At 48.6% G+C, this 12,981-nt stretch overlaps 1 long non-coding RNA gene across 1 annotated transcript; it reads left to right on the top strand.

Moving 5' to 3' along the window:
• The first annotated feature begins 442 nt into the window (after window positions 1–442).
• Window positions 443–4,379, top strand: LOC120600533 (uncharacterized). Its single transcript, XR_005652214.1, has 2 exons — window positions 443–670; window positions 2,014–4,379. It is a non-coding gene; the product is annotated as an uncharacterized LOC120600533 (long non-coding RNA).
• Window positions 4,380–12,981: the final 8,602 nt, after the last annotated feature.

The raw sequence follows: 12,981 nt of genomic DNA, 5'->3' as shown, positions 1-12,981 counted from the left end.
TGCCTGCCCCACTGAGAGGAGTTTCCTGCGATTTAGAGCCACCCTTCTCTTCCCGGTACACACGGAGAGACGCCCTCACCAGTGGGGATTTCCTTCATCACATGGAAATGTCCCTTTTAAAGGGCAGCTTCCACTTCATTTTCAGAGCTCTCTGTCTGCGTCTGCTGTTTCTCAAAATAATCAGTTTAAAATAATCCTTATGCTAAAGAGGCATATGTTGGGATGACATATTTTGCTCCCCTTTAAAATACTGCATGTCCTCTCACGCTGTCTCAGAAAACTCCAGTTCGTATTGAAGGATGAAAGGAAACAACTTAGATGCTACAAACTTTAGTTAACATTTCGTAATGTGGACAGTCTTCATTCGGAAAACTGCAAAATGGGGCAGAAGGCAGGAAGCTTTTATAGAATAAAGAATAAAGGACAAGGAAAAAAAAAAAACAGAAAACAGCTGATTGGTTAGAGCCACTTAGTCACCCTCGTGTGGGGCGAGAAGGAACAAAGAAGTAAACGCAGAGCCCAGAGTTGGCTCAGTGATCGGAGACCGGCTGACGGATTCGACTGCATTTCTGCACCGGAGCATTTACAGGGACACAAAAGTCATCTAAACTGCGGTTTGCTGAAGCATTCTGGATCCAGGATCAGGACAGAACCATCCAGAGAATGATGGGTAAGTCTGGCCAGAGCAAACAGAAGGCTCACAGGCATGGAAAACCACGAGGCGGAAAAGTCCTTTGAGTATGAAAAGTCTCTCAAGAACTTCTTCCTCCCACGAAATGCATGCCGACTCTGTAACAGCTCCCACCTCGGCCATTCCTACCGCACCCGCTCCCTGGAGGGCATGAGAGAAGAGACTGTGAGCAAGCACCGTCCCCCGCCCCCGTCTCTCGCCAACGCTGACCGCTCCTGCCCACACACCTCAGGGCCCTCCTCTTCTGCTAGGCCTGGCCGGAAACGGTCGGCCGGTCTCCACTACAACGTGATGGACGAGTAAGACGATAATTTTGGACTCGGGATCAAACTATAGTTCCTAATCCATTAGTAACAAAGCAGGAATTTTGATGTGTAGCCAACACTTGTGTTTCCAAGCGAAACCGTTCAGAACTCTGAGCACAGGAGATGAGGTTATTTATGCCCTTTAAAGCCCATCTGGACAGTTGTTTTGTTATCTGCCGCATTCCCAGTGCCGAGCACAGCCAGTAACTGGCATATAGTAGATGCTCAATAAATATTTAAAAGAGTGTATAAATATATGCATTAATAGGCTTTCTCTGGACAGCAATCGAGTATGTAAATAAAAGTATGTAACCCAGTGTCAGTCACATAATAAACTTGTCCTAAGTGTCAGTATGTGGCTCTTATCAATCCCAGTATTTGATGAGATAGAGATGTCACCACTGATTTCCCTAAGATACTACCAAAAAGCATGATCAGATAGCTTAATTTCTTCAATCCTCGATCCAACCTATTTTGGCATCATCGAAAACATCACATTTTCAAAAATATATGAGCTCCAAAAAAGACGACAGAACGTGTAGTCTTAATGGAGGCAGCCATTGATATCAAGAAATATACTCAATCCTTTTATCTCTAAAGACTTAGCTTGTTAGACCAAGAAGAGCATTCTCTCCTTAGTACCTGGGGACAGACGAGCCTGCACCGCTGGTGTCCGGGGCCCACCCATGGGCCTCCTCAGTTACCTTCACACCACCTACAGCTGAGACCAGGTGCCAGGTACCTTCACACCACCTACAGCTGGTGATTCATGCCCCAGTCAAGCCTTCAGATCAGACCTCGGCCCTGGCCAGCACCTGGATGCAACCTGTAAGGGACAGTGAGGCAGAGGGCCCAGCTAAGCCACCCTCCGGTTCCCGACCCATGGAAACTGAGATAAAAATTACGTGTAAGCTGCAAAGTTGAGGTGATTTGTTCCACAGAAACAGACAACTAATCCAGCATCACTTGGAAAACCTCCTCTTCCCAACATTCTTATACACTCCATTCGTTTTCTAGAGTTGCCATAACAAAGCTGCACAAACGGGGGCACATGAGACAATGGAGAGGTACCCTCTCACAGATCCGGAGGCTGGAAGTCTGAAACCAACGTGTCGGCAGGGTCACGCTCACGCTGACACCTGAGAGACCCTCCCCGCCTCTTCCTGCCTTCCGACTCCCTGCTGGTCCTTCGCTCACAGCTGTGTTGCTCCAATCTGTGCCTTCGCCACTTGGCCATTAGATGAAAACCCACCGTACTCTGGTATGAGCTCATCACGGCTTAAAGAGTCACATCTATCACCCAAGCAAGGCTACAGCCTGAGGTGCTGGGGGTTTGGACCTTACCTATCTTTTAATTTATTTATTTATTTTTGGTTGGGGGTGGAATTCAACCCATAATATACACAAGGGCGCTTTTAACTGCATGATGAGTTAAACAACTCAGAAACAATTTAATCTGTTTTGACGAAGATCTTTCCCAGAGAGTAAAGGTTTGTGTTGTCCCTGATTCATGTGTGACTGATTAAATAGGAAACAAAAGCGAGACTTGTCAGGGACATCAATCATCCATAATGTTTAACCAGCACTCAGAAAACCCAGTGACGCACGACCGTAGAAAAAAATGCTTCAGCCAGATGACCTTTATAATGTTTCCTGTCCCCATGGTTCTTCTCCAGTGGAGGAAGGTGGCAGGGCACAAAAGGATGGCATTTTGTTTCTACCACTAATGCCAGTTACGCGAGGTGTATGGACGTGGAAGGCTACAGGAGTTGAAGAAGTAATCGAATGTTTGATATCGTTTCCAGGCGAACGTTTTTATGGTGGCGACAAGACCTTACATCTAGATGACGCGTCACAACGTACATCCGTATTTCCTCCCTGGTGCTGTGCCTTTCGCCGAGTGGGTGCCCAGCTGGTGCAGGTGGGACAGGCTGGAGGGGCAGCTCGGGTGGGACATGTGCTCGTGGGCATTGTTATCTTTATTTTCAGATGAGCTAGGGCCTGGGGACACTAAGTTTTGCAGAGTGTCATTGAAATGGCCTACTCAAGGTCATTTCCAGGAGTTAGAGCCAGGCTGTCCGATTCGTGGTCTAGTACCTTTGTCCTTAATATAATACCTAGAACAGTAGCACAAAAAGGTGTCCTCACGGGGGTGGAGTCAGGAGTCAGATCGTGGAAGCCATGAAGAAGAGAGAGACAAAGAAGGTCCACGCTCTCTGAAAAAGTCCAGACACAGGGGCAGAGAGCAGACCTCCCCTGTTCTTCCTTTAGAGGCACAGCTAGGAGGCGTTTGTGTGCTAGGTGTCCTCAGGAAACCGAAGCCCTTTCTGAATGTCACGACAGCAGTGAGCAGAAATGTTCTAATCAAGAGGCAAAGTCTCACTGGAGAACACCTCGTTGGAGGCATTTCGAGAACCAGGCCCGTCGATCGCAACACTCAACAGTGTTACCTCCCAGGCAGGCACCGTGGTGCCTGAGCGAGAACCAAGAAGGATCTCAGTAAGTGGGGTCACCAGGCTCTGGTCTCCCAGACAAACACTGTTCCTCTGATGTTATCCATCTTCTCTGAACATTAAAGAGCCACGCCCCTGAGAAGTCCACTGATCCCCGCAAAGCATGGTGCATCTGGAAAGGCATGTAGAAGGCCCTCTCGACCTTAAGCAGACTGTGGGATGGGGAGCTACGGGCAGGTTGTTGGGAAGCTGAGCCCGGTTTCCAGTCTTTCTGTAAGTAGCCGAGGATCTCAGACAAGCCCTTCACCGTGGCCTGAAGGCCTCTGGTTTCCAGGATAAGATGAGATGATCCCAATGAGACAGCATGCCACACTTGGGACCCTTGCCATACAGCCTGCCCCAAACGCCTTAACCTATACGGAATGGATTGGCTCTGGAAGCCCAGGTATAAGACAGGGTCGAGGCTTAGTTAAACCCACCGGCTCCGTGCCATGTCTCAGATTCTCTCAGCTCTGCCCTCTGCAACGTGTCGACTTCACCTTTGCAGAAGAAAGATATACCCGTAAAGCAAGAAAATGTGTCAGGCATCCTCCCGCTGACTCTCCCTCACTCAGCCCCGGCCAGAGTGAGGTCACAAGCCTGCTGGTCAACCGGTCCCTGGGAGAGATGGCTGAGGTGTCCCTGAGCCGGCCTTCCAGAGAGAGGGGACACTCCCCTGCCTCTGCTGCAGCTGCTCTCTGAAGTTCCACCTAATTCTAAAGACTCGACGAGTTTTACGAAATCACAAAAACGGATCACAACAGAAATATCAAGGAAGCCAAAATAGCCACACGATACCGAAGACAAATAATTCTGTACAGTTTAACTAAATTGTCCCTGGGTCTCCTGGCGACGCTGTGCGTAACTTGAGACCGGTGTCCGTTGGCTCTTCGTGAACCGCAAAAAGGTGTTACGTGGAAACATCATCTTCTTTGTGATGGTTTTATGCTACGGCCGTTCCTCCTGGTGCACCTGCCATTCTCTCTTCCTGAAGGAGCAGCACTGGCTTAAACACGCCAAGAGGACGAGGACGGAGATGCTACTTTGCGTCTGTTTCGTACTTTTTAGTGTGTGTGTGTGTGTGTGTATGTTTGGGTTTCTCTCTTAGAATCAAGGCGTATTATTCAATAGGAATTGGCCAAACTAATAATGAATCTCCTATTTGGTTGTACTCATCAGCTTTTTTCTAGACTAAGTTTTTTAAATCATTTTCAGGTTCCAGGTCAGAATTACACAGGCATCTTTTATAAGTTTATGGCAGGCCACGGTCTCTTATAAACTTACAAATGAGACATGATAGCTAGCTAGGTGATATTTCCATGATTTATGTTATCGTCTCTAATTATAACCTGTGTATCAAGATAGTAGTTTGTATAACAATCAAATGTTTTATTCGACTGAGTAAATGCAGTAGGCTCCTGATACAATCGCATCGGTTTAATAGGGTCAAGATCTTCTCTGTGACTGCTATTTTGGCAAAGTCTTAACTTCAGATGCCACCTTCGAGTGATGCACACAGGAGAGCTTGATGGCGTTCACACACGTTTGCCCCGTCTCTTAGAAACGAACCCGCCGAGGCCCTTCGAATGGGCTATTCGAACACTTGCAGGAGGAGAGAATGTTAAAACTGCTAGAGTTCATTTAGCCCACTACTCTCTCTGCCCAGAATACGTCACCAGGGTCAAGTGATACAAACATTCCCCAGGTAAAAATAATTAGATATTGGCCACATACAAGTTGAACCCCAGATCCTGCGACTCTAGATACAAATAGTTTTCAGTAACTTCTTCTATGCTGATTTCTTTAGAACAAAGATGCCCAGAGATGCCTTGGGCTGACAGGACTTCCAGCAGCTCTGGCGTTTAGGTTGCTAAGTACTGGAGAGAGAGGGGGCACTGACCCAAAGCACGTTTGTTCTCGGTGCTTGAGGATGGCAGGCTGCTGCTGTTCAGGACTTGGTTTTAGAGCTGAGACCCATAAAAGAACAAGCACAAAGAAACGCACCTTTCATACACAACCGGCCCCAAAATTGAGGGGCATGAGCTAATTGGGACGAAAATCTGTCAGACGGGCAACCCAGACAGGCTAAGTACCGGGCGGCCTGGTTTTCAGAAGAGCTTCTCACTCTCACGAGAATGGCATTTGTAAGTATTGTTACAGAAATGAGTCATAGGGTTATTACACGTCTTGTACCAGCTAGCAGAAAATAATATTTACGGAAATTACAGGCTCTGAGCAATAAGCTTCCAGCAGGGAGAGCACAGGTAGACCAGAGGGTACGGCCCTCAACCCAGTAGCTCCGCCACTAGGAAACCCTCCTAAGGAAATTACCGGATCTCAAAATGTACGTTCGAGTGCGTCTAATTCCTTATTATTTAGTTAGTTCAATTTTCAAATATTAAACATTTACAATAGAGTGTTGATTGGCTTTCTTATACTACAGAATGGTGTGCTATCATTAAAAATAATTACCACGGCGTCTAATAACATGGGGAAACGTTTATAATATAATTAGTGTGGTAGTTTCCAGGGCGTCATGACAAATTACCACGACTGGGTGACTTTAAACCACAGAATTTATTCTCTCGCCCTTGTGGAGGCCAGAAGTCCAAAATCAAGGTGCCAGCCAGGGTGTCGGCGGGGACGGCCGCACCCACGGCTCTAGAGGGGACCTCTTTCTTGCCTCTTCCAGCTGCTGTTGGCTCCAGGTGTCTGCTCACTTGGGGCTGCAAGGTTCCATTCTCTTCCCAGAGAACGGTCAAGATGAAGTTGGGTTACACTGAGAACTGGTGTTTCGTCCACAAAGAGGGAGAAAATGGACTGCAGATCGAGTCCACCAGGGAATGGAGAGGGTAAGGGAAGAGCTGACCGGGCAGGGCCAGGCGAGGGCCACCCTTGGGGACCAGCCTGCCTTCCAGAATTCATCGAGGCAGACGATGCCCGGGTGTGTCCTGGGACCCTGTGAGTTAATAGAGGAAAAGTCTGTGCATTCGTTTCCCGCGGCTGCCATAATGAAGTACCACGAATGGGCGGCTTAAAACAACGACACTTGTCCTTCGCCATTCTAGAAATGTCAGCGGGGTCGGCTCCTTCTGGAGGCTCTGAGGGGGAATCCGGTCCACGCCTTGCTCCCGGCGGCTGGGGGCCTTGCTTGGCTTGTAGTCTCCGCCTGCATGTGACACGGACTCATTCCCTCTGCCTCTGTCATTGTTTTCGTGGGAGGATGCCAGTCACTGGATTAGGGCCCGCCCCATCTTAACTAATTACATCTGCAAAGACCCTATTTCCAGATAAGGTCACGCTCCAAAGTTCTGGGGAGACGCGAATTTTTAGGGGATGCTGTTCAACCCAGGGCAGCTGGCATGGGGTGCTCTTAAGTCAATCCAGTGTGGCTGCGGGGCAGGGTGAGAAGCCTGGAGAAGGGAGATGGGCTGAGCACGGAGTCACAGGGACCATTTGCAATGAGTCTGCTCAGGGCCCAGGGCCAAAGGAACACAAACGAGAAGAGAGCAGAGGGCATTTCTAAAAGAACCTGAGCGGAGGAAGCAGCCTTACCGTGAGTCCGGCTCCAGGGCACAAATCTACCCAGACCCCAAAGAACTGTGCAGTCCCCTCTCTCTGCTTGTGACAACAGACAGCGCTGAATGTGTCTGGGACAGGAGAGTAGACGACGATTCTCACCTCAGAGCTTTGCCTGTGTCATAGGACGTATGCCCATACGTGTGCAACAGCGTGTAACGTGCACGCATGCTCTGTAACCTGGCATTGTTCTAATCAAAGGCGTGATTCTGTTTTAGGACTGAAACTAACCGGAGAGCCTCTTATTATCTGAGAGCGATCAGAGAGGAAGGAGAGGCGGCCAGCAACTCATTCCTGGGCAGAGGAAGTTTTGCATGATACATTCTAAAGGGCACTCGAGAGACTAATGTACGTGGCGGGATTTGGGGTGACTTTTATCTCTTTTTTTAACGTAATGCTTCCTTTTATAATGCTTTTTGAAAATGCAGGGTTTGCTTCCACAAAAGCTAACTTTTAGAGTTGAGAACAGAATGTCCGTAACCGGATCCATGCCTTGGAATGGGACGCAGTGACCGCACCTACCCTCTGAGCCATCTGATGTCCCGGCAGACCTGGCCCAGAGAGGGGACACAGGAGAGGGAGGAAAGGCGGAGAGAGCGGGCAGCCTTCGGCACTGGCTGCCACCGCGCCAGCTCTGCCTTTGAAGCAGCAGCAAATGACACCGTTTCCCAGTGTGACCGAGACCCAGGGACTGCGACCTGGAGAGAGCAGGAAGCCTGCTCTCCGTGCCACCAGCCCACAGAGGCGCACAGAGCAAATTCTGGCACCTGGTGTCCACGGCTCGGAACCCCAAGCCCCGGGAGCCCCAAGCCCGGGAGCCCAGAGACAGCGGCTTCTCCCCACTCCCCCACTCCGTCCACACAGCCGTGACCTGCAGGCGCCTTGCTGAGAGGATGAAAGGCTCGGACTCTTGTCCGTTCACTGATTTTGTTTCTTCTTTCAAGCTGGTTTTGTTTGGCTTTTAGAGATGCCAGTTTTCTGTTGAGTGGTAGCCAAGGGAGTGTCTACTTGGACACGAAAGCAAAAAATGCCAGGGTCACGGGCAAAGGACAACTAGGAAGGAGCCCCAGCTGCTGTCTGTTGTCGTGAGCCGAGGAGTCCAGGCCTTCAGTCAGGGAAGAAGGGAGATGGATAATAGCATGTGTGTTTAACAAGGTCCTTTGGGGTAAAACAATCCTCCTCCAACCCTCCACCCTCAGGGTGTCCCCGCTGCCAATTCAGAGAACCCAGCTCAGGGAATCTGTCATGGACTCGCCCAGTGCACAGGTGTCAGAGGGCAGGTGGGACCTCAGAGGGGGCTTGGGATGGTTTTGTAGGAAGCACGCATGGTGACATCTGGTGGCCAGAGGGATCCAGCCAGCCAACAGTTTGGCTCTCGGCCTCTTTGCCTCATGTCTCCTGAGAGAACTTCAGACCTATCGATTACCTTTCTAAAGATTTAATTATTGCTTATTTTATTTTATTTTATGTTATGTTATGTTTTTTATTTTATTTTATTTTATTTTATTTTATTTTATTTTATTTTATTTTATTTTATTTTATTTTATTTTATTTTATTTTATTTTATTTTATTTTATTTTATTATTTTATATTTTATATTTTATTTTTAAGGAACCGAAGGCAGAATTCAGAGAGCTGAGATATAGGCCACCGGTTTGCCCCTTACGAGCACCGGGACGAGTTTTCTCTAAACCATCGTCCCTTCGTCGGTCCAGTTGGGGTAGTAGCAGCAGCTACCCAGAGGGGTCATTTTAAGAATTAAATGACGAAACACATGCAGAGTGCCTGACCAATCTGCACTGCTCAGTCAACGTGCGCTATTTGGCGTTTTGATTTGGTCACTGTGGTGGGCTGAGCAACGGACCCCCAAATGTGTCCACACCCAAATCGCCAGAATCTGTGAACATGTTACCTTATGAGCTAAAAGGGGTTTGCAGCTGTGATTGAGTTAAAGATCTCGAGGTGAAGATACCACTTTGAAGGCGGCGGAAGGTGGCATGAGCCTAGGGATGACCCGATCCTGGAGAAGGCCAGGGAGCGACTTCTCCTCAGAGCCTGCAGAGGGAACGCGGCCCTGCCAACTCCTTGATTTTGCCCCGGGAGACCCATTTTGAACTTCTAACCTTCAGAACTGTAAGGTAATATATTAGTGCTGTTCTAAGATGCTCAGTCTGCACTCCAGCAGCCATAGGAAACTACTATATTTATAAAAACCAAAATCCTCCCAAAATGGCCGGCCCCACGACATCGGTTCAGGATCTTTTTATAAAAGGGATTTCCTTTTCGTCACGGCCCCAAGGGTTCAGTTGGGGCAAACTTATTAGTGAGAAAAATATTGATTAAAAAACCGACGATTCACGATACACACAGTCAAGTTCACATCGTAGTTTAGAAATGAGTTGACGGCGTTTGAAATAAAAAAGGCCGACCTCTCAAACAGAACAAAACGCTAGAGACAAATGAGGGAACAGCTCAGCTCACGCGAACACCGACTGAAGATATAAGAGAAAATAGATGGTCGATACTTTGCATGATTTGGATTATGGAACGAGGATGGCCAAAGCCACCTCCTACCAAGGCAAGGGGGCATGGGAGCCGACACGGATGTTAAGACGAACACCACACCACCTCCCGCCTCCCGCCTCCCAAGGGCACAAGAACGCAGGAGGGACAGGGACAGACTGAGCTGGGCAAGGGACAAAACGGGCCCCGCCCAGGGCTGGTGTAGAAGACCTCGCGATGTGAAGAGAGAGGATGACGGTGGAGTCGAAGGGGGGAAGGGCGACAGCTGGGGGGAGGGGGCGCAAACACGCAGACTGAGGCAGGCGGGTTCGAGAAATCTGAGGGTCCAGGACCTGCGGCTTCTCATCGACCTCTCGCTGTTCCGCGTCAACAAGCAGGGGTGGGAAACCCACCAGAGCGAGCAGGTGTGGAGGGCTTCTCTGCCTCTGCCAACCGGCGTCTCCGGAAGGACCGGTTCCCACACTGGGGAGCCCACCCCTTGCCGGGGTGAGCCGGTGCGTGGGTGGATTCGGGACGAGCAGCCACAAGAGTCCAGGGATGAGGCAGAACCATCCTGCTGGTCTTCGGCTGAGACGGCTCTGGCCAGGGAACGTGGGGTGGGAGTGGAGGTTGTCTCACGTTAAATCTGTGACTCTGTCTCTCAAAGTTCCCAGGAGGGGTTGAAGTCATAACCTCTCCAATGTGTCTAATGCCTCTTGACCACCATTGCTGACCTGTGTGCGTATGACTCCGGTAGCCCCCGCAGCTCGCCGCCTGAGCCCAGTTAGAGACTCCGTGTGCTGCATAGACCAGTAACCCCAGCTGTTACCATGGCGACAGTGGCTGGGCTCGTGACCATGCAACATAATTTGTAGGCCCCTTGCCCATGGGCACAGCTAGGGAAACTGTAAAGTACAGCAAGGGTGTTGGACTCTCACTCTGGGCCAGTGTAGCCAACCACCTCCAGGAAGCCCAGGGGGCTCCAGCTGCCACCGTGTTCTAGGCCCCTGGGGTCTCTAGACCCTGAACTCACCCATCCAGCCCCCACCGCTGCCTGCTACCTCTGCAGCCCCTTTGGTCTCCCGCTCACCCCGCTCACACTCACCCACCGTGGACCCCGCACACCCCTCAAATCCACTGCTCACATGAAACAGGGCTCTTCACACAGGACACTTGACCGCGATGGCAAATCCTCAGTGTTGCCTTCCTTGGATTGCAGAAGGCTGACCGCGTGGCGGACCACGGAGGAAGATAGGAAGAAAATGGAGCAGGGAGGAAGCCCGCGTTCCAGGAATGCAGAGCTGATGGATCTCGGCTTCGCTTCGCAAGACCGCGGCTTGGCATCTGCAGAGCAGAACACTCTGTAGAAGGATTCTTCCCCGAGCCACTAAAATCCCATCATCACTGAACAAATCAGACCACGTATCATGAAATATGTATGAAATCGATCTCACGATCTCCTGCTGCAATCCAGAAAGGAAAATAACACAAAGCGGACTGTTCTAGAGAGCTGCCCAAATGCACAGAGGACGTCGGTGGATTCTCAGGCTGAAGCAGGACCTGACAGCAAGCACAGCCCTCCTCGCACGTGACCCTGGATGAGGGAGGCATGGGACAGGTCGGCAAGAAGCCACACTACCCCGAGACACGCCAGGAATGGGAAATAAGGAAGAACATTAAATATTTGAACTCTGGGCAATTTTTAATCCAAGTTGCGAAGGGACAGGGAAGGTAAATGCTCAGAGATGTGTGCTCGTCCCCAGGGGCACCCAGTAATGCTACATCGCTGTGCTTGACAAGTTGCTGCTGATTCTCTCATAAAAAGTCACTCCCTACAGCTTGGCTCCAGTCACACCTGCCTCTGGAGAGAGGCCAGAATTGTTGGGTTGCATGCCTCCAAGTGGCATGGTGACATTTTTATGGAGAGGTTGCAGATGTTTGTCTTGGGTGATTTCTAAAGAGGTGGCAGTTGGGAAGACAGGTATGCATTGTCCAAAGGAAAGCCACAAGGTCTCTTTTGGAACAGAAAATTATTCACTTGAATTCTTGCCTGGAGGAATCGGATCACGTCTGTTCTTAGAACAAACGCCGCTGAGCATACGGGGTGTGTGGGAACTGTACCCTCAGTTTGCATCTTTTGTGAGGCCTCTTGCTGCCCACAGCCAACGAGCCCATGTCCCCACTAAGAGAGTTTGTCTTTCTGCTGACGCGCAAACGCCCAGATGTACAAAGTTACAGACCAAACCAGACAGTTCCTTGGCCAGATACATGATCCAGCCGACTCCTGTCCTGGACCAATGACTATTGCTAAACAGGGATTGGACATAGTTTATCGCTATTCCCTCTCTCCTGAAGAAGGAGGAAGAAACGTGCTGGCAAAAAGGCTTGGGAAAGGCTAGCAAACTCAGAGACTGGCACGTGACAGAAATATATCATTTACTTTACATGTGGTCGATATCCTATTCTGACCACAGAAGAAATCCCACTTGCCTTCTGTGGATGCTCCTTTATTAAACCAGGGGATTGGGAGGGCAGGGAGAGATGCTATGTAGAGATTGTAAACATATGTTGGGTGTCACACCATTGATACCAAAACCAGATGAAGACAGCACAAAAATAAACTACAGGTCACTCTCACTTATGAATGTTGGTATAAACATCCTAAATGAAACAGCGACCACTAGACTCAGCAGCATATTTAAAGAATAGTAAATCATAACCCAGGGGGGTTGTTCCGAGAAAGCAAAAATGATTCAGTATAAGCAACATTGTAACATAATTTGCCATATTTTGTTGTCGAAGAAGAAAGACAAATTCCAAATTCCAAAACTGAAATTCAAAAGAGACAAATTGCAAAAGATGTTTGATACAGCTCCGTATATATTTATGTGATAAACTCATAACAGGGAAAGGAGAGATACAATCTTAAAGGGACTGAATATATAAACGCCCCTTACGCCAAACCGGAAGCCAGCATTGTACTTGATGGTGAAGCATGAAAATGCTTCTTAGAATGTTAAATAAGGAACGAGACAGAGAGACATATCATTGTACTATTATCTACCCTCGCTGGAATATATTTTAAAAAAAAAATAGGAAAAAGAAAGATGTGACATTCGAAAACTGAGGAGGAGAAGGCAAAATTAATATTATTTGCAAAAGTTATACATATCCATGGACTACGCTAGAATATCAGCTGAAAACCTATTAAAAACAATATGAGAATTTAGTAGGAAGACAGGCCAAAAACCTTATATATATTAGCTTTATATTATAAGACATAATAACAAAGGATCTCATTTATGACAACAAAAATAATATACCAGTATATACTAGTAAATAAATTTTAAAAGAACTATGCCAAACACACACACACACACACACACACACACACACACACACACACACACCT

This window comes from Pteropus medius, unplaced genomic scaffold, assembly GCF_902729225.1.
Source record: "Pteropus medius unplaced genomic scaffold, Ma_sr-lr_union100, whole genome shotgun sequence".
In the NCBI taxonomy this organism is placed as follows: domain Eukaryota; kingdom Metazoa; phylum Chordata; class Mammalia; order Chiroptera; family Pteropodidae; genus Pteropus; species Pteropus medius.
This window is presented reverse-complemented; position numbering and strand designations above follow the sequence as displayed.